The sequence below is a fragment of the Eriocheir sinensis genome, chromosome 6 (genome assembly GCF_024679095.1).
Source record: "Eriocheir sinensis breed Jianghai 21 chromosome 6, ASM2467909v1, whole genome shotgun sequence".
Taxonomy (NCBI): Eukaryota; Metazoa; Arthropoda; class Malacostraca; order Decapoda; family Varunidae; genus Eriocheir; species Eriocheir sinensis.
The window spans coordinates 7,473,423-7,495,126 of NC_066514.1; the positions used below are offsets into that span (position 1 = coordinate 7,473,423).

Genomic DNA, 21,704 nt, shown 5'->3' on the forward strand with positions numbered 1-21,704 from the left:
TTTTTAGGAATGTTCTTAACTGATGTTAGTGATTTTCTAATACTTTGCCCGGCTACTTCCAAGAGTGATATCGGTCTGTAAAGTTGATGGGGATTGTGTTGTCTGCGTTTTCGGAATTAGTTTAATTATAGTTGTTTAATATATTTAGGGAAGTATCCTATTGATAGCGCGTGGTTGATAATCAACTGTAATTTACTTAGTGTTTCCGGAAGATTATTTCAGAACTATTTGTTAGTTTTGTTTTCCTGGTGTGTTATTTTAAAGGCTTATTGTTTTTATTTTGTCCATTTCGTCTGTGGATAAGGGAGGCGTCCGTGTGATGCTTCCCCTGCAGTATATTCCGCTGTGTCGGAGGTCGTGGTCGTGTGGAATTGCATTGTTTTTACCGCAGAGTAAATGCTGCCAGTTCTTTTATTCACTGTATTGTTTCTGGTGTTTCCTAGCGTATGTTCGGCGTTCGAATCGCTGGATTATATAAGTGGGACAGAAGTTATAGAACAGTCTGTGAAGTCCGGGAATGGCAAATGGTATTAATTCGTTCTTAGTATAATCTTCACCCTTCGTTTCCTGGGTATGTGGGTGAAGCAGTTTTCACCTCAGGAACTAGGATAGTCCCTTACCCTGCATAGTCTCAGGTCAAATTCTTGGACAAGGTATAATACCTGATATGTCTCCCCGTGCCAGGGTCACGGTGAAGCCTCTGGGCAGCAGCAGTGGGGATTGATTGCAGGCAGAGGATCCCTTTATGAGACAATGGCTGGAGTTCCAGGGTCCTATTCAGCTGGACCGTGCCTAATTATTTAGGCCTGCAGTGTAGAGGAGTGTATGACCTCACACTTAAAAAAGCCTCCTGGGAACCAGTTGTCGGTGTGAGCCCCTGTCCCTCCCTCTATCGACGTTTGCACTCCCCATCCCTATTCTGCATAACAGCTGGTTCTTGTTTTTCCTTGAAAGAGATGTCTTCCGTGGGCTATTTGAGGTTGTAAATTCTGGCTTTAGGTGGAGTTTGAGGGTTTTTCTATACTCAAGGAATATTTCAGCTTTTTGGTCTCTCTGGTGAAGAGAAGTGTCTGATACTTCTCTAGAGTTGGTAGAGAATACCTGGTGACAGGTACACTGGCGAGGCCTCGAAAGGGTCGCAGAGTTGGGTTAGATTGCTCGGAAAGTGGGAACGAATTGCTGGTTCCTTCCTCCCTTGCCAGCTCTGCTCTGTGTGACTACGCCGGCCCTGTTCTATGGGACAAAACTTCGAGGACAATAGCTGAAAGCGCTGGGTTGTGAAAGTCTCTCTCGTGACCGAGGCTCAGGACAAGCGATTGGTCTTTGAGGCGTTTTTGAGACCATGTGGGAGCGAACTCCCAGTGTTGGAGGCTTCTAACCAGCAGTATCTAATTTCCATGCACAATTTTTATCCAACTCAATTTATGGTCACACTTCTAAGTTATTTCGAAAGCGCTTTTAATATTTGCCCAAACCAAACTCGCTTAAATTTCTAACAATGCCTTTCGAACCTCAAGTGTGACGTCTGTCCTGACGATTTGCAGCTTAGTTCTTCCAGCTGAGTAAAACTTGCCGCCTCTGCGTTCAAAGATTAAAACTTCAGAAGGCTGTGACTGAATGGAAAGTCAAACATAATGATCTTGAAAAGAAATTCAGCCCTTCAGTAATTTGTTACAAATAATGTGGCAGTGACTCCACCATCGATGGTGGAGAGGCCCTCCACCGAGACTGTATTCTCCAGACGAATCTCCTGTTTCACGGGAGGACGTGTTACCTGCCTCACAGGTTGACTCCCAGCCTGCCTCACAGGCTAACCCCCAGCCTGCCTCACAGGCTAACCCCCAGCATGCCTCACAGGCAAACCCCAGCCTGCCTCACAGGCTAACTCCCAGCCTGCCTCACAGGACAACCGCCAGCCGGCCTCACAGGTTGACCCCAGCCTGCTTCACAGGCTAACCCCCAACCTGCTTTACAGGCTAACTCCCAGCCGGCCTCACAGGACACCTTCCAGCCTGCCCCACTTAACGCTTCTCTTCCTGCATCACAGGATGTCGGGTTCCAACCTGTAAGGAATGGAGCCAAACTGAAGCAGGCAACCAAGAATTTACTGACCCCACTACTCTTCAATAGGTTCCAGGTGCTGGCAGACACCGTGGAGGATGAGTTTGAGACTCGCCTAGTTGGGGACTCCATGGTGTGGCCAGCTGGTCGAGTTCTGTGGTCGTTCATCAAACGACCGCAGAAAACGTTACTGATATCCAGGTGCCAGACTGGACGACATCACCGCAGCGTGCGATGATGTCACGAGAAATGCCGACCGAAACACCCTCTTTGTCATTCACGCGGGGACGAATGACGTAAAGACAACCTGTTCTGAGGAACTGCTTGAGAAATACCGCCGCATGATCAAGCAGTATAAACGTAAACGGATGCCAGTAACATCATAATCTTCAGGAATCCTCCTGAGGGTCGGTGCCGAATCAAGCTTTTACAGTAAGGCCTTCAGCACAAACAACAGACTTCAATCCCTTTGCTCACAAGAAAACGTCCAGTTCGCTAACTTCAGGAACAGTTTTTACTACGATTCAGACTTGTTCTTCCTGATGGCATCCACTAAACCCTGTTGGAGCAGCCCGTTTCGGGAGGCTGCTCTGTGACCAAGTGGCTCTTCGAAAGTCAAAAACGCGGAGGCGAGAACACCAGCAGCTCCACCGTAAGGGAACACTCAACCCGCGAAATCCCTGACCGAATCCTCGCAGCCACAAATCATTATCACATCATCGGAGTCACAGAATCTTGGATAGACACTTCAAATAGAGATTTCATTACGGAATATAGATTACCGGGTTATACCACCTTTATTCATGAAAGAGAGAACAGACAGGGTGGAGGCGTTATCTTTTATATCCACAACTCTCCATCCAGTATCCGTGAAAACAGATATTATAACCAATGTAGACACGATCTTCATTGAAATAAAAACTAAATCTTGTAACATAGTCACTGGACTTATCTACAGACCGCCAAGGCAGACTCTTGATATCGACCACGCATTTAGTGAATTATGATTAGAAACAAGCAGCAGTTGCGAGGCAGTATTTGTTGGGGACTTTAACTGCCAGTGAAAAGATGTGGGTGAACCGTTGAACTGTCATGCAGGGCTCGACCTGTACAACAAATTTAATAGAAAGTGATTTACATCAACACGTTCAAGATCCGACTCGGGAAAATAATATACTTGACTCTTTATCTTTTCAACGACAGCTGATTTAGTTAACGAAGTAAATTTTGGTCCAATTTTTAGTTCTAGCGATCATCGAACATTCACATTAAGCATCAATATGAAAGAAAGCAAAGTAACTCCTAGCAAAGAAAAGGTGTCTGATTATCAGAGAGCGAATTTCGTAAGACTCGATCAATTCCTAAATAATTCTGACTGGACTGAAATCTTGGCGGAAACAGATATTGATAAATCGTAGGGGCCTTCACCACAATATTGAACAATGCCATAAGCATATGCGTACCCTATCGTAACAGACGTTCAGCTTTTAAGAAGAAACCCAAATGGTGGAATAACGAAATTCAAAATAACCTATCTCTTAAAAAAACGTGTATATAGTAGATACATATCAACTCATAGTGAGGCTGACAAACTAGAGTTGGACAGAATTCGCTGCGAAACCAAGAAATTAATAAAACGAAGCAAGAAAAATCTTCAAGAGTATATAGCAGAAACGAGTAAATCTAATCCTACATATTTTTTAGCTATGTAAATAAAAAGTCACTCACTTGTGGTATCGGACCGCTTGCAAATGATAATGGTAACCACACGAACGATGAAAATGAAATGGCTACAGTCCTAGATAACTTTTTCGCATCCATATTTACCGACGAAGATTGTTTATCACCTCAACCGCCGGAGGTTAGAAGGACCAAAAAGATTTTAAATGGCGTGCTCATTGTAGAAAGTGACATTGTACGCACAACTGAAAAGATTAAAGTAAGCAAAACTCCTGGTCCAGACAATATTACCCCAAGGGTTTTAAATGAAATCAAACATAAAATTTGTATACCGCTCTCTATCATATTCAATAAATCTTTAACAGCTGGAAAAGTTCCGTCGGATTGGAAACTAGCAAATGTCACACCAATTTTCAAAAAGGGGGACAAGTCTCATCCAGGAAACTATCGACCAACTAGCCTGACATCGATTGTTTGTAAGTTAATGGAGACTATCATTCGCGACAACATGGTGAAATTTTTCGAAGAAAATAATATAATAAATAGTTCGCAACATGGCTTCCGTAGTAAACGTTCGTACTTAACTAACTTACCTGACTTTTTTCATTATATTTTTGAGGTGTTCGATGAAAACAGATCAGTAGATATCATATATCTGGATTTTCAAAAGGCATTTGATAAAGTCCCCCACAAAAGGTTGCTCAGTAAACTACTGGCGCAAGGTATCTAAGGTAGCATTCACAATTGGCTTGTGGACTGGCTCTCTGAGCGGAAACAGAGAGTAGTTCTAAATGGTGTTACATCTAACTGGCTCGATGTCAGAAGCGGTGTACCTCAAGGATCAGTGCTTGGTCCCATGCTCTTAAATTATGTTAATGATATCGATGATGGGCTCACCTGCACAGTATCAAAATATGCTGATGACTCAAAAATCGCAAGTAAGGTAACTACGACACTCGACGAGGAATCATTACAATCAGATATAGATCGTCTTGCACGTTGGGCCAATCAATGGCAAATGAAATTTAACGTTGACAAATGTAAAGTGTTACACATCAGAAACAATAACAATCGCGTTCGGTACGTAATGAATGGCAAACAACTTTCTGCAGTAAGTAAAGAAAAGGATCTTGGAATCACTATATCAAGCGATTTAAAGCCCGGTAAGCATTGTTCAGAGGTAGTTAAACTGCAAACAAACTGGTTGGCTTCATCGGACGAGTCTTTAATAATAAATCGGAAAAGTAATATTAAAACTGTATAATTCATTGGTTCGACCTCGTCTAGAGTACTGTGTACAGTTTGGTTCCTACTTCAGAAAAGACATAGAAAAGTTGGAACGGGTTCAACGAGGAGTAATAAAGATGATTCCTAGGTTGAGAAATTTATCATATGAACAAAGGCTTAAAGAAGTAAATTTATTCAGTCATTCAAAACGAAGAATGCGAGGCGATCTAATAGAAGTGTTTAAAATGTTTAAAGGATTCAGTGATATTAATGCGGAAGATTACTTCATAATTGATCAATCAAATAGAACAAGAAGAAATCACAATTTGAAGATAAGTGGTAAAAGATTCTCGTCGCACGAAGCTAAACACTTATTCTTCAATCGAGTTGTTAATGTTTGGAACTTTCTACCCTGTGATGTCGTTGATAGTACAACAGTTGCGGCCTTCAAGAATAGATTAGACAAGTGTTTTGAATCCAACCAGCAACTAAGATATTACTCATTGTCGTAATAACGTTAAGTTCTTTCGAATACTGGTGTCCTTGTCCGCTTTTATCGCCCGGTTAGTGGTAGCAGTAATGGTTGTTCTTTCCTCTTTCCTACATAATTTCCATGCAGTTTTTCCATGCTGCATGGTTCTTTTTCCTTTCCTGCCAGCTTTGGCTGGAGGGATGAGGGGGTGGGGAGGAGCCTTCGCCTTTGCTGTCCTTCATCTTCCAACTTTGATTAGATAGTTAGTGTAGCTTGTCACAAACAGCCTGTAAGGACCAGCAGGTCTGCTGTTGTTTGTTCTTCCTTTGTGTTCCTTTGTGTTCTTTTGTGTTTTCGGTATTTATGTCATATCCGGCGTTCTCTTCTGGTGTGATCTTAAAAAACAGACGTCTCTGAATGCCTTTTCCTGATCTTTGTTGTCTGTTAGTTTTATGTTGTTTCTAATGAGATGTTGGTTTTCCGTTGTTTTGTTAGATTTTAGTTTTTCAAGTTGATCTCAGAACGTTTTTGGTTTGTGGTAGCTTTTGTTAGTTTAGTAAGGGCTTCTGTAGTTCTTGCCTTATTGCCTGCGCTCTTGTTTTATGGCTGTTTAATGCTTTGTACTGGTGATATTGTTCAATGTTCCATCCATGTGTTCATGATTGACTATGTAATTGGTCGAAGCGTGTTGGAGATTTCTTAGGGTGGGCTGGTCATTTTTTTTTTGTGCTGTGATGTTTAATTTGTTTGGTATGTTGTTCTCGGCTACTTTTTTCTATTATGGTGTACTATTGTTCTAGTTTCTCGTTTATTGTTTCCTTGTTCATAATGTTCTGATATTGCAATGTTTTCGATTTCTTCTTCTATTCCACTGTTTATTTTAGTCAAGTCAGCCTTCCTATAATCTGGTTTCGGTGATATGGGTTCTGTCACTGCATCTGTGGTCAGTGTTATTATTATATTGGTAGGTGGTCCGATGTAGTGCTTGGTCCCGGTTTTATGATTGCATTGTGTGTTGTCTTGTTGTTATCTAGTATGATGTCGGTGTGGAACTATTTTGGGTGAAATACGTCGAAAACTTGGGGCCTGTGCATTGCTTTACCGTGCAGGGTAAATGGTGCTATCCTTTGCCCACTGTATTGCTTCTGGTGTTTCCTAGTAGCGTATTTTTATGTTCAAATCACCGATTATATAGGTGGGATGGTACAGAGCAGTCTATGGTAGGAGGGTCTTCTTGGGGGTAGATATGTAATAGCTATTGAGATGTTCCCTATTGCTGTTTCTAATTTTATTTCAAGTATGTCTGTGATGAAGTCGTCTGTTACTGAATGTTTTATGCAGGATTTTACTAATATTGCTGATCAGTCGTGAATTTCGTTTGATGTGTTTTTGATGCATGTGTTGTATATATCCTCTGACGTGTATGTGCTGTTTTTTTTTATTTGGATCATGACTGTTTAGAAGAATTATGTCTGGAAAAAAATGTATGTAGGCTATGTGTTGGTCAAGTTGACTTGGCTAGTGTTAGGGACTGGGACAACTGGCCGCGGCCACCTAGCCGCCGACCCATTCGTTGCGAGAAATTGGTCGCGGCTAACTGACCGCCGCGACACATCTGTGATTGTGTTAATAAGACACGAATCTCTTGATGGCTGACTCAGGTCGGGTTCATAAGATACGCCTCTCTTGAATTTTAATTATTATGCTATTTGGTAACCCTAATGGGACGGTGGGACCCATTAACATCCTCCGTTAACCAGCATTTTTATTTAAAAAAAAAAAAACTTGGGGAGGTTACTTTGATAAGTCTGTGATAGCTCTCTGATATTTGTGATGGAAACGACTGTGTGTTGGGGAAGGTAGGAGTGAAGAAAAACAAACCCAGGCCCTGGCATTTGTTCCGACGGAATATTTGACTGAAACATTTGAAAATCTCTCTGATGAGCTGCCAGATTAACTTCAAGTGCTTCTTGATTGGTGTGAGGACAACTATGTTGGCAGAAAAATAGAAGGGGCAAGGCAGACGTGCTCCACTTTATCCACAGGAAATGTGGAACGTTTATGAACTCTCTTTAAATGACGAAGACAGGACAAGGAATCACGCAGAAGCTGCTCATGGAAGACGGCGAAGTTAACTTGGAATGCAACATCCTATTGTTTGGAAATTTATTGATGGTTTAAAAAGGTCCAACGTGGAAGAGACCTATATTTTGAGCAGCTGATCGCAGGGCAAGATCCACCTGTCAAATTGAAGACAAGTAGATGAAAGAAATAAAGCAATTGTCAGTGAATTTGGGGGTAGAAATTTATTGAATAACTTGGAGAACTTGTCCAAAACTTTTCATAGATTTTTTTTAGTTGCAACTTAATTTTTCTTCTCAATTACTTAATAAAGTAATTTTGAAATTTTAGAAGTTTTGCATAAATATCTTATATTTCTTTATTCCAATAAAGAAAGAAATTTCAACCCTCTTGTTTTATCAAACATAATTTTACCTATCAACAACAAAAAGTTCCATTTGGCGCAAGTTGGCCGCGGCAACTAGTCACACTGCTAAATTTGGCGGCCAGTTTCCCGTGGCCAGTTAGTTTGTGTAGGCGGTGTGGCGTCCCTGTGGTTCCTCCGTCCCTACAGTTCTCATGTTAATACGGCGCGTGCTCAGCCAACCCACCAGTCTAGACTCCACCCACATAAGCACGTGGATCGACTAACAATAAGCACACACACACACACACACACACACACGCATCGTCTTGAACACTGCTCCTCTCTCCATTAAGTATGATTGATTTGTGTGAATCACTCGCCAAATAATTTCATACATCCTCTAGGAAATCATAAAATCGTTTATGTTTGACAGAAACTTCTACCATGGGAACCTGCTGGCGTGTGCGTGCGTGTGTGTTTGCTGTTAGTCGATCCACGTGCTTATGTGGGCGGAGTCTAGACTGGTGGGTTGGCAGCGCACGCGCTGTATTGACATGAGAACTGTATGGACAGAGGAACTACAGGGACGCCACAGCGGCCGCGGCCAGTTGTCCTTGACCCTGTTTCAGTGAGTATTGCGTATGTTTATGGTGTGCATATTATTGACGTTATATTATGGGTTTCTTTGCTTGCTGACTTTCCTGAATTCTACCCTTGCTTGGTGGTGGTGTCCTTTGATGTGTGTAGCCATTCCTTATTTTCTTGAATACTTAGTCTTCCACAATTCTCCACCAATCTTTTAAGTTGATTTCATTATTATTTAGGAGTCTAAGTATGTCTTCCCTCTATACTCTTTTGAATTACATATCCGCTTAAATCTACCCTGTAGCATTACTGTGGTTAGTATTCTGAGGGTGAAATTATCCTCCTTTGCTTTGTTTGGCAATTATTTCTAAGCCATCCATGTATTACCTTCCCAATGATTTGTATGTTGTCTTACGTTTATGTTGATGTAAATTCAGGTTCTGCCTTCTCTTCTTCTATTGTTTATAATTCTTCCTGTCTTTCTTTATCAAGTTGTTTTTCCTGTGGTTTAGGCCTGACCTAAAGTTGCTAGAGTTGTGTTAAGGATTTCCAGTGAGGGCGGGTTGTCAGGCAGAATTACTATTGGTAGTTTATTTTGTTTCAATAGATTCATAATTTATGTATTATATGATCCCGGCTGAGCTATATCCATCATATGAGCATGTAGCATGCACGTAAGTATGGTAGCGGCCGTGTCCTTACCCAAGTTCACTGCAGTTACTTTGGTTGGTTGAGCTGTTGAGGCAGATATTTGACTGTATGTTGGTTTAGTTTTTATTTCTTTTTGTTCTTCCATTTATCTCTCTGATTTTTTTTCTTCTCAGAGCCTTTAAATGCTAAAGTCCTGTGATTTCCACCACAGTTAGTGCATTTTTTACGTCTGTGTTGTACTCCCTCCAGATGTGGTCGTGGGAGGCACACTCAGAGCATATCTTATAATTCTTTTCAATTTTGCTCTCGCTTGCCTAGTGATCTTCGATTTGGTAACATTTCATGCAAATGTTTATGTGGATGTAGTCTTCAATTTTGATGATGTAGTCAGGGTTACTCATTTGAAAGCATAATATCCCTGCTTCTGCCGCATTTTTTGCTGAGGTCATGCTGCTGAACTGCACTTTGAGGATATTCTTATTGAGGAATTTGTATATTGATCTATTTCTGTGATCCATTGATTTAATTCTGACAGTGGTGGGCGTAGCGGCACTACTAGTAGCGCCGCTACGTAGCGAAGCTACTTTTTTAGTAGCTGTAGCGGTAGTGCCACTCTTATTTAGAAAGAGCGGCAAAAACGGTAGCGGCGCTACATTATTAGGTAGGGCTAATCACTACTCGGGGTGGACCAACTATGTACGTGATGAAAACGCGAATGAAACGTATACAGTTTAGTGGGCTGAGCTGCGGCCCGTCACTCTTGTCAGTCATCTAATGCTCGCTCAGTAGTGAATCTGTGACTGGAGGTGTGGCTGGCTGCCTACCTGTGGACAGTAAGTGATTAGTCATTCATGGATATTCCTGATCACGGCTCACGAACCCTTGGAAACTGGTAAAAACTGGGTGAGTTAACTAGCACAACAAAGGGAGGTGAGTGAATCTTCTAACCTCACGTACAGGAAGTGTAAAGTGACTGACTCAGTACTCTATCAAGGACGTGGAACGTAACAATATGTATAAAAGAGAATTATGTTTTTTCAGCACTTATTGTTCACAAGTAGCGGTAGCGGCAGTAGTAGCGGTAGTGCACTACATTTAGAAATGAGCAGCTGTAGCGGTAGTGCCACTACAATTTGACTGAAGTAGTGGTAGGGGTGCCACTACTTTTAGCAGGTAGTGCGCACAACACTGAATTCTGATGAATAATTTCCTCTTGTAACTCTTGCTCTGTGTGCTCGAATATGTTTGTCAACGTTGAATATTAAAACTATTCTTTTGGATCTTAGTTCAGGGGGAAAGATGGGAAAAAAAACTTTCGTTTTTCAGCGCCTTGATGACTTCATCGCCCGAGCCGCATATGACGTGGACGCCCGAGCCCCATATGATGTAATTTACCAAGAATTTCAGAAAGCGTTTGATAAACTTCCCCACGTTAGGCTTATTTCAAAACTGCGTTCACACGGTATTAGTGACCATCTATGTGCGTGGATTCATGACTAGCTCACCGACAGAGAACAGCGTGTAGTTCTTAATGGTGAAGCATCCGATTGGCAACCCGTAACAAGTGGCGTGCCCCAAGGTTCGGTCCTGGGGCCAACACTATTCATAATTTACGTGAACGATTTATAGACTAATATCCTGTCAAAAGTAGCCAAATTCGCCGACGACACCAAATTAGGAGGTACGGTAACGAACAGTAAAAATTGCGAGAATATTCAATCAGACTTAATAAGATTTGCCGACTGGAGCGAAAAATGGCAAATGTGTTTCAACGTAGATAAATGTAAAGTAATGCACATTGGTGAAAAGAATCCTAATTTTAAATATCAGCTTCAAGGACATGAGCTCAGCGAAGTAAAACAAGAAACAGATCTTGGTGTCATTATCAGTAACACTCTTAAAATGAGTGATCAATGTTCTGCGGCGAGTAAAAAAGCAAATATGATGCTTGAATTAATGTCAAGAAACTTTGATTATAAATCACCCGAACTTGTGAAGAGATTATATTTAGCATTTGTAAGACCACACCTAGAATACGCCGTTCAATTCTTGTCACCGATTTATATCAAAGATCAAGTCTTGCTAGAAAGGATACAGCGACTAGCTACCAAACAAATTCCAGCGCTCCGTAACTTGACGTATGACGAGCGTTTAAAGCGTTTAGAAATGTTTTCCTTAAAGAAGCGAAGAGTAAGAGGGGATTTAATTGAAATGTTCAAAATCCTTAATAGATTCGAAAACATTAACCCAGATAGTCTATTTCAGAGAGACCCCAACACAATAACACGCAGCAACGGTATGAAGTTAAAGGGAAACCGATGTAACACGTTGGCGCGCAGAAGTTATTTCAATAACAGAGTCGTCGATCACTGGAATAGACTCCCACCGTCGCACAGAGTATTAATAGCTTCAAGTCTTCATTGGATACGTATTTCAGGGATATAAGATTTTACTGACCCTTTTTCATAAAAGCATGTTATGCAAAGAGCCCATTTTGCAGCTGCCTGATTTCAATAAGCAGTTCACATTGAAGTACATAAAGGGCAAGCCAACGTTGGGGCAGTCTTCTTGTCGCGTCTGGTAGCAGAGTAATCTGATCGAGGTGGTAGTGAGGTGGGTGCAGTAAGGTGACAGGGTACTGGATGCGTACTCTATACCACGGTAAACGAGGATCAAGCCTCTACCTGTGACCCCTGAAACTACACCTCACCCATGGTGAGTAGTGGGGGGATTCTGGAGCTGTCCTGTGTAAGCCACTCGGCCTCTTGCAGTCTCCCGTGTTCTTATTTTCTTATATGTTTTCAGGCACACTGCAGCACGGCTACAACCTGCAGACATGTTATTTTACATCTGATGAATGAGGTGTGGGATCAGTAAACTTAACAGGATACTGGAGCATTTTTATATATATATATATATATATATATATATATATATATATATATATATATATATATATATATATATATATATATATATATATATATATATATATATTCTTTTTAAGGGTAGTAATTTCCTCTTATTTCTCTCTTTACCGTAAAATTTCAATGTCCCTTTCTTCCTTACAGGTACATGGTGTTCTAACTATTTTCTGCCTTCACGTTGCCGGAGGTAGAGAATATAAGAACATAAGAACGTAGGAGTCTGCAAGAGGCCGGTAGGCCTGTACAAGGCAGCTCCTTTGAACCTAAGCTCCCGTGTATCTAACCCCACCTAATATCGCTGTCCATGAATTTATCTAATCTATTTTTGAATGTGACAATTGTATTGGTGGGTGGGGAGGAGCCTTCATCTATTCTATCCTGTACTACCACACGTAGATCACTAGTAGTAGCGGTAGTAAACAGACACCCTCGCCATAGATCGAGAGGTCTTCTGGTGTCTGTTCTTCCTATGTATGTACGTCCTCCTCCTTTCTGGTGAGCGTGACATATGCATCATTATTTGGTATTGGTCGCGTATATCAGGTGCTGCCGAGTTGGGGCTAGGGTGTTTAATTTTCACCCTAGCCATTTTGTTGGTGTTAATTGATCCTACCAGGGTCCGAGGACCGACATACTCCCAGCTAACTATAATATACATTCCTAACAACGAGACTGCAAGGCCAGACCCACATCTAAATCTGATCTGAAGTTGGACGTAACTGCATGATCAGATCATTATGAATTACACACACACACACACACACACACACACACACACACACACACACACACACACACACGTGCTCGCATATGTCGACAAAAAATCTATGCCTCTTTTGTATTTGTCTTTGATAACCTTCGATGATCAGTCATTATCGTCACGGAACTATGATTTTTCAGATGTTGCAGTAGCAGATGTTATCCATCCAGGATATTCCTGAGCAACAACAGAGCTTCAGAATTTCCCCACAAAAATGAGAATATGTACAAATTATTCAACGAGTTGTATCATTCCATTTAGAATCATGCGTAAGTATGCTTGCATGTCTAAAGGAGAGATAGTCTGACCCAAAACAGAGCCTGAGCTTTTATTCCTTTCTCATTTTCACAGAATCTTTGACTGACTGATTAATAAATTTTGTTGAAAATTATCTAAAGATGGGTCCTACCAGAAATTAATACTTTTCTCATGGCATTATAGAAGCATAAGTTGATACAAGAGATATCTACAAAAGTATATTTTCAAGATGTTACATGTACAATGATGGGTAAACAGGAGAAATGGGGACAAGTACTTATAGAACACACACACACACACACACACACACACACACACACACACACACACACACACACACACATGCATAACTATGCTTATCCCCCATTATTTTAAGGGAAGTATTTAACCAGTTAGGGACATATCTATAACCGTTTCCAATTCTCATTAATCTTGTTTACAGCAACCTGTCGAATTCTGCCTGCAGTGGCAAGGCTGACCCTCCTACTGGCCACCTTCTCTATGTCATCGATATTTATTATCTCAATAATGAAGGCATATATTGGCATGGAAGTAAAGTTTCTTAGGGTTCAAGACAATCACCATTTTCTTGACGTAGATGGGGAAGTTATTCGCCTCCAAGCACCTAACAATACGAAAGTTTTAAGGCTTCCACTTGATGATAACAAGCTCCCATTGAAACCCATAGAGCTCAGTAAAGTACACGCTCAATACAACAAGACTGAAGAGGCCAAAGCTCTTGATCCTTTAAACAACAAAGGAAACAATACAGGTAAAGAGACCGGTGCCGCGGATAACGGAGAGTAAAGTCAATGAATACGAGGCACAAACTATGAACGTCTCTTCAAGCAACAACGTCCAAGGTCAACAGAAAAGCGGCAAGGAGGTGAGTTTCAGTGTGATATTCTATCTAGCTTCTTAAGTTATGATTGCTGGTTTATTCTCACTTTACTTCTGGGTACTTACCACGAAGTCTCTGCCATTTTCCTTTTCAACTTCGGGTGCTTAATCTTTTAATACCATGCGAATCATAAATTAATTAGTGCTTATTTCTAAAAAAAAACATCAGTAATAATTTTTTTAAAACGGGTAACAAACTGGATTATAACTACACCTGCACTTTTCCAGCTGATAACTGTTAAGGCCGGGTTCCCACTATTTCGTTTTCACGTTTCCGCTCGGCACGGATGTCAGTTCAACGCACGAAATTAGTTGACAAACATGGACCGCATTGACCACAACGACCTCTTGTGTTTGTTATTTTGTATCTAAGTACTTCATTTCATATTTTCATGATATGTAGAATATTCAGTATCACTGAATATCTCGGACCCAAAAGTTAACTGAGTTCAACTCTGAACTGGACTCCGCGCGGGATCCTGGTTCCGTTGATGACGTCATTGATGGTCGACAGAAACGTGAAAATCGAATAGTGGGAACCCGGCCTGTTAGGCCGGGTTCCCACTATTTCGTGTTGGCGCGGCGGATACGAAAATCGTGTAACATTCCGTTTGGGTCTACCACCAGATGTTAGTTTAATCGCAAGAAAATTAGTCCGCTTCGAACACAGCCACCAACCAACTATTACACCAATAGCTGTCGCCACCTGGTCATGACCTGACCTCAGTCGATGGCTGACATCCTGGCACCACCCACCCTCTCTCTCTCTCTCTCTCTCTCTCTCTCTCTCTCTCTCTCTCTCTCTCTCACACACACACACACACACACACACACACACACAGAGACCCTCCACACACACACGATAACTAACTAATTGATGAGGAGCATACGCCCGAGGGTGCGTCACTTCACTTACTCGCCGCTCATACTGCCAGCGGTCCTCCCGAGCAATCTCCCAAGCAGCTGCCCTATCCATCCCAAGTCCAACCCGTCAGGATCGGCTGCCATGCCCCAGTAATGATTTACATTGGTGTCGCCTTGGTCTCCTCCAATCGTGGTTATCTTGTACCGAAACAATAATGTGAGTAGGATCGACGTCCAGGAGTTCTGCCACTTAACCAAATAACCGGAGTAACAAGTCTCGATTCAGTTTCACGGACTAGTCGCTGGTTCGGCACGAAGTCATCCCAGCGATACCTCATGATCCTGCGAAGGCACCTGATACCAAAGGCATCGACACGCCTCTTCAAGTCATTATCATTTATCAGTGGTGGGCACCGATCACTTTTTTGCTGTTCCGATCCCCGATCATCCGATCAGTTTGGGCAACTGATCCGATTCCGATCATCGATCATTTTTAAGTAGTCCTACTGCAGTTCCGATCACCATTCCGATCATCCGATCATTAAACTTATAATAATTACTATTATTTTTAAATAATAATTACTAGAAACACCTATTTTAGGCGTTCTTTAAGTAATAATTTCAAATAAGTACTAACTTAATTATTTGCTAATAAATATCTGTATTTTTCCTCTTTCTTTTGGTATATAGGACATGGTACAGGAAAAAAGTGACCTTAACTTCTTATTTTAGGCATTTATTTAAGTTACTGTTTTTATTCAATTTCTGAAAATATGAAAAAGGAATTATGTTCGCTATTTTAACTTTTGTTTGAAGTTGATTTAGATTTTTGACAAACATATTTCAACTTTTAAATATTTTATCATCGATATCTAGGAAATATTTTTTACTATTCTATAAAAAACGAGCGATAGTGATCATTAATCTCCTATCCTTCCTGATTAAATAGCTTTCTGAATAAGAGATATTGGTCCATAAATAAATTAGTTACAAGAAGAACATAAGCAATAAGGTTTGAGTTTAAGTGAGCCGGTGTTGTGTCATCTGATATCCACGTATCCTAAGACATCCCATCCTTATCTGCGCATGCGCGGAACCCGATGTTTACGAACATAGTGTTGATATCGTAGTTTGTCCAGGCAAGATGGCGGCAAGGCAGCATGGCAGCTTTTATGGGAAACGGCCAAATTCAAGTATGACATCGACCCCATAATTCAGATAGCCTACCATTAAAGGGATAGAATCCGAGAAACGTGACCATCAATCAGAAGAGAGTGTAGGTTATCTCATTTATCACATATACTGACATACAAGGGGTGTAGGTTATCTCATTTATCACATTTACCGACACACAAAGAAGGTTATCTCATTTATCACATTTACCGACATACAAGAGGTGCGGGTTATCTCATTTATCACATTTACCGACATACAAGGGGTGCAGGTTATCTCATTTATCACATTTACTGACATACAAGGTTTCAGGTTACCTCATTTATCACATTTACTGACATACAAGGGGTTTAGGGTATCTCATTTTTCACATTTACTGACATACAAGGGTAGGCGGTGGCGGAGTGATTAGCGCGCGGGGCCAGCATTCATCACGCCATGAACAATGTCGATTCGAATCCCCACGCAACCACCTGGGATTTTTTAGTCACCGCCGAGTGGCTTAAGACTACCCACAGGCTGTCCAGAAGACCACCTATCATCCCGGATTCTAGAAGAAACCGCACAAGCGAATCAAAAATTAGTTCCAGGGGGCAGCATGAGCCAAGCATAACTAGCGCCACTATAAAAATTGCCTGCGCCATGACGGGCTTGGGCAGACCACCAGGCCCCTGTAGAAAGCCTACCGGCGCTATAGGCTGAGATGTAAACAAAAAAAAAGTTACCTCATTTATCACATTTACCGACATTCAATAGGTGTAGGGTATTTCATTAATCACATTTACCGAGATACAAGGGGTGCAGGTTATCTCATTTATCACATTTACCGACTTATAAGTGATGTAGGTTATCTCATTTATCACATTTACCGACTTATAAGGGGTGTAGGTTATCTCATTTATCACATTTACCGACGTACAAGGGATGTAGGTTACCTCATTGATCACATTTACTGACATACAAGGGGTGTAGTTTATCTCATTTCTCACATTTACCGACATACAAGGGGTGTAGGTTATCTCATTTATCACATTTACCGACATACAAGGGATGTAGGTTATCTCATTTATCACATTTACCGACATACAAGGGGTGCAGGTTATCTCATTTCTCACATTTACCGACATACAAGGGGTGCAGGTTATCTCATTTATCACATTTACCGACATACACAGGGTGTAGGTTATCTCATTTATCACATTTACCGACATACAAGGGATGTAGGTTATCTCATTTATCACATATACCGACATACAAGGGGTGCAGGTTATCTCATTTATCACATTTACCGACATACAAAGGGTGTAGGTTATCTCATTTATCACATTTACCGACATACAAGGGATGTAGGTTATCTCATTTATCACATATACCGACATATAAGGGGTGCAGGTTATCTCATTTATCACATTTCCCGACATACAAGGGGTGTAGGTTATCTCATTTATCACATTTACCGACATACAAGGGGAGCAGGTTATCTCATTTATCACATTTCCCGACATACAAGGGGTGTAGGTTATCTCATTTATCACATTTCCCGACATACAAGGGGTGTAGGTTATCTCATTTATCACATATACCGACATACAAGGGGTGCAGTTTATCTCATTTATTACATTTACCGACATACTTCATTTACCTCATTTACTGACATACAAAGGGTGCAGGAAGAAACTTTCATATTTGAAGCAATTTTCATATTCAAAACATACGTCAACATTTACTTTAAAAAAAAAAGAAAAAAAAAAAAAACCTCAGGTGGGACATATCGCGATCGGCAGTCGACAAAGACACGGTTCCATGTTGCAATGGACATGTTTCCGGCTCTGGGAAGAGCCTAGAAATGCATTGTGCCACGTACCAAAGATAACGTAGTGCACATATTACGTCCTATAAATCGCTAGTTGACTGGATATTGGAGAGATATCTCAAATTCTTCTCATCTCACGGGGAGAAGCCACCATTAGCTCGTGACGTCATGGGGGAGGCGGTGGCTGAACGGATAGCGAGACTGCCCCGCGTTCAGGAGGACGCGAGTTCAATCCCCGACCGGTGCCACCAAGCTGGGATTTTTCAGCCGCCGCCGAGTGGCTTAAAACTACCCACATGCTGTCCAGAAGACCACCAATTAACCCGGACTCTAGATTCTAGGATTAAAGATGAGCTCCGGGAGGGCAACATGAGCCAATGCAAGATGGCGCCACTATAAACACTCGCCTGCGCCAGAACGGGCTGGGCCGACCATCAGGCCCCACCGGGAAGAAGCCTTGGACCGACCATCAGGATCCACCGGGAAGAAGCCTACCGGCGCAATGGGCCAAGACGTGAAAAAAAACAAAAAAAAAAAAAACAGGCTGAAGCAGAGTACAGCAGACGACAGTACCAGTGTTGTGTCCATTGTTAATTTATAAGCCATAGCCACTCCAGCTCAAACTGCGGCCAACAGGTATGTTATCGGAGCTTACAGAACATCTTAAGAATGTTGGAAATATGTTATATTATTACAATGGGAGTGAAATCAACCGATTCGCCTCAACTCTGCAGAAAATAGTTGAGTTCACGATTAAAAGTTAGTCCGAGGGGGAACTTTAGACAATAATCAAGGTTGAGTTTATATCAGTATTATGGAAACTTACCTAGCCTAACATAGAAAACAATGGCCCTGGAACGTCAGAGAGAGAGAATCAACGCCTGGAGATGTCTAAGAAGAAAACGAATGCAGACCAATATTGTATAATCAGAGGACGTGATAGGAGAGAGAATAGTTGAGTGCACGATGAAAAGAAGTTAGTCCGAGGAAACTAAAGGATATTAATGCAGGATTCATTAGCACAGATAGAAATATCTTACGTGGGTACTTTTGTCCGTATATATATACTCTTGCACGTAGGCACTAATCACCAACGACTGCGGGTTACGTCTCCAGGCATTGCTAGACACTAGAAACATACACCACAACACTAAATCTCTGAGTAACACAAAGTTAGCGGCCTGCTGACTGCATCGTGACGTCGACCGATGAGCACCCGTTTCCAGGTCACGTGATTTTTCCTCAACTTTAATCCATATTTTATACCATATTTACTATTTTATATGGAGAAAAAATATTACCATAGCTGAATTTAGGGCCTATTTTATCCATACAGACAGAATTTGAAATAAATACGTTGACCGGAAACATATCCATTCATCCACCCTTTGTTTGTAGACAAATCCCGCGCATTCGCAGATTGGAGGGGATATCTTAGGATACGTTAATGGCAGATGACACCACACCGGATAGGACACGTAGCAATGGGTTTAAGTTGGATAAGTTCAGGTTCAACAAAGACATAGGCAATAATTGGTTTACGAACAGTGGTGGATGAGTGGAACAGACGTAGAAGTCATGTGGTGAGCACCAACACGATAGATACATTCAAGAAGAGGTTAGATAAGTTCTTGGATGGGAGGGGTATGGGGCGTTAGTTTGGTGCCGTGGTCTGGGCGGCATGTTGCGCTGTCTCGCGAGACCTCCTTCCTCCTCCCCCTCTTATTGCGGGGGGAGCCCGACGGTGGGTGTGGGGTCGAGGAAGGCAAAGCCCTCCCCAGTTAAGAAGGTGGGGGGATCGAGGGGGCAAGCCCCTTTAGCTTAGGTCTTATTGGTTTCCAGAAAAGGAACTTACGCTGCTGCCATTAGATGGTGGTAACACTGCTTCAGAAATTGCATACCTGACAACTGGGGCACGCCACTCGGTTACTGGAGTGAGCGGAAGCCCACGACTGCAGCCACACCCCACGGTCCTGGCGTCGTGTAACAAGTCCCGCCAAGCAAAGAAAGCGACGTTGAGCCTGCGCGTCTCATTCACGATACCTTGCCGGGATTAAATAAATTAACGATCAATAATTATCGCTCAGTTTTATAAATAAAGACGCTTATTGAAGTAACTATCTATCAACGTGTATAAAAATAATTATAAGAAGTCCGCAGGCACTTGTTGCCATGACAACGTTGACCACTTTCTTTTCTGCGATCGGTGACCGGAAGTTAGTATGTGAAGTTCCGATCTCCACAGTCCGAATACCTTTTACAAAGATGATCCAATGTTTGCATTCCGATTGCCAATTGCCGTTCCGATCAGGTCGAACGATCGGACTGATGATCGGAAGTGCCCAGCTCTGATACATATATATATATAAATATATATATATATATATATATATATATATATATATATATATATATATATATATATATATATTATAATATAATTCTTGTCAATTATGCCGCAGGTGTTGACATCTACATTCGTCCCCATTGAGCCAGACACATCACCACTGCGTCATCCACCTGACATTCCCAAGACTTTCCTCATCGAAGAGGCTGATTACTGCTTGAGGCGGCCCAACCTGCAGATTATTGCTTACGTCCACTCTTCCATCTCCCGCGTAAAGGATCGAATGGACACCCGGCGTACTTGGGGAAACGCCTCCGCCTACGACATGGGCCCCATGAACGTTAGCGTCGGAGTTGTTTTTATGGTCAGGCGCCAAGAACAAATTTGAACTAAAATTGTTCAAGAAGAAAGTGAAAAAATACCACGACATTGTCCAGGTAAGTCCTCTGAGGGTCCTGTATCCCTGCTCAGGGGTAACAGACAGTCCAGCACCTTATATGAGTTGGATGGGGGGAGGGCCTGCAACTCCTCCGGAAAAAAACATCATTCAAAAGAAAAGGTAGAGGTCGGGCCTCCTCCCATGGCACACGGGAGAGAAAGGCTTGGGGGACTCTCTGTGACGTCAGCAAATGAAGGTTGTCTCGTTGTAGCGTGCCTGTGGTTCTTCCGTACCAGTTCTCATTGTCACCACTGCGCGTGCGCAGATAACCCACCATTTAGACTCCGCCCACATAAACACGTGGATCTCTCTCTCTCTCTCTCTCTCTCTCTCTCTCTCTCTCTCTCTCTCTCTCTCTCTCTCTCTCTCATTTTACTTCAACCCTATTAGCCCATCTTCGTGTTTTACTAATCCCACAACTATATATAATTTTCTAATAATTTCGCGTGAGACGATTTTTAAATTTTTGTTTTGTGTGTTTGTGTGCGTGCGTGTGTATGTGTAATTCACCTCTTGGTCTGCTGCGGGTCTCTCGAGACAGCCAGCCGTTCCCCTACTGAGAAGCATAGCTTATAGTACCGATCTTTGGGTAGGACTGAGACCACTCACACACAACACACCAGGACAACGAGGTCACAACTCCTTGCCTGACGTCAGTACCTACTCACTGCTAGGTGAACTGGGGCTACACGTGACAGAAGATAAACCCAACTTATCATCACCCGGCCGAGGAATCGAACCCTGGTCCTTCTGGATGTGAGGCAGACGCTCTGTCCACTGAGCTACCGGGCTGTGTGTGTGTGTGTGTGTGTAATAATAATAATAATAATAATAAACGGTTTATTGCATGAAGTACCAGGCAGCCCTAGAGCTGAAAATATACATCAATTGAAGATGAAATGAAATGAATGAGACAAATGAACAAAGTAGTATGATTGAAAATAAAAAGGAAAATAGAAATAACAATAATAGCAATAATCATAGTAAAGATAATAATAATAATCACGATAATAATAATGATAATAATAATAGTAATCATAATCATAATAATATTCATAATAATAATAATCATAATAATAATCATAATAACAACAACAATAAGTCCTAATGAAAAACATT

General features: G+C 41.7%; 1 long non-coding RNA gene across 1 annotated transcript; it reads left to right on the forward strand.

Annotated features, from left to right (window-relative positions):
- The first annotated feature begins 12,929 nt into the window (after positions 1–12,929).
- Positions 12,930–20,507, forward strand: LOC126986452 (uncharacterized). Its single transcript, XR_007739742.1, has 3 exons — positions 12,930–13,060; positions 13,492–13,935; positions 20,262–20,507. It is a non-coding gene; the product is annotated as an uncharacterized LOC126986452 (long non-coding RNA).
- Positions 20,508–21,704: the final 1,197 nt, after the last annotated feature.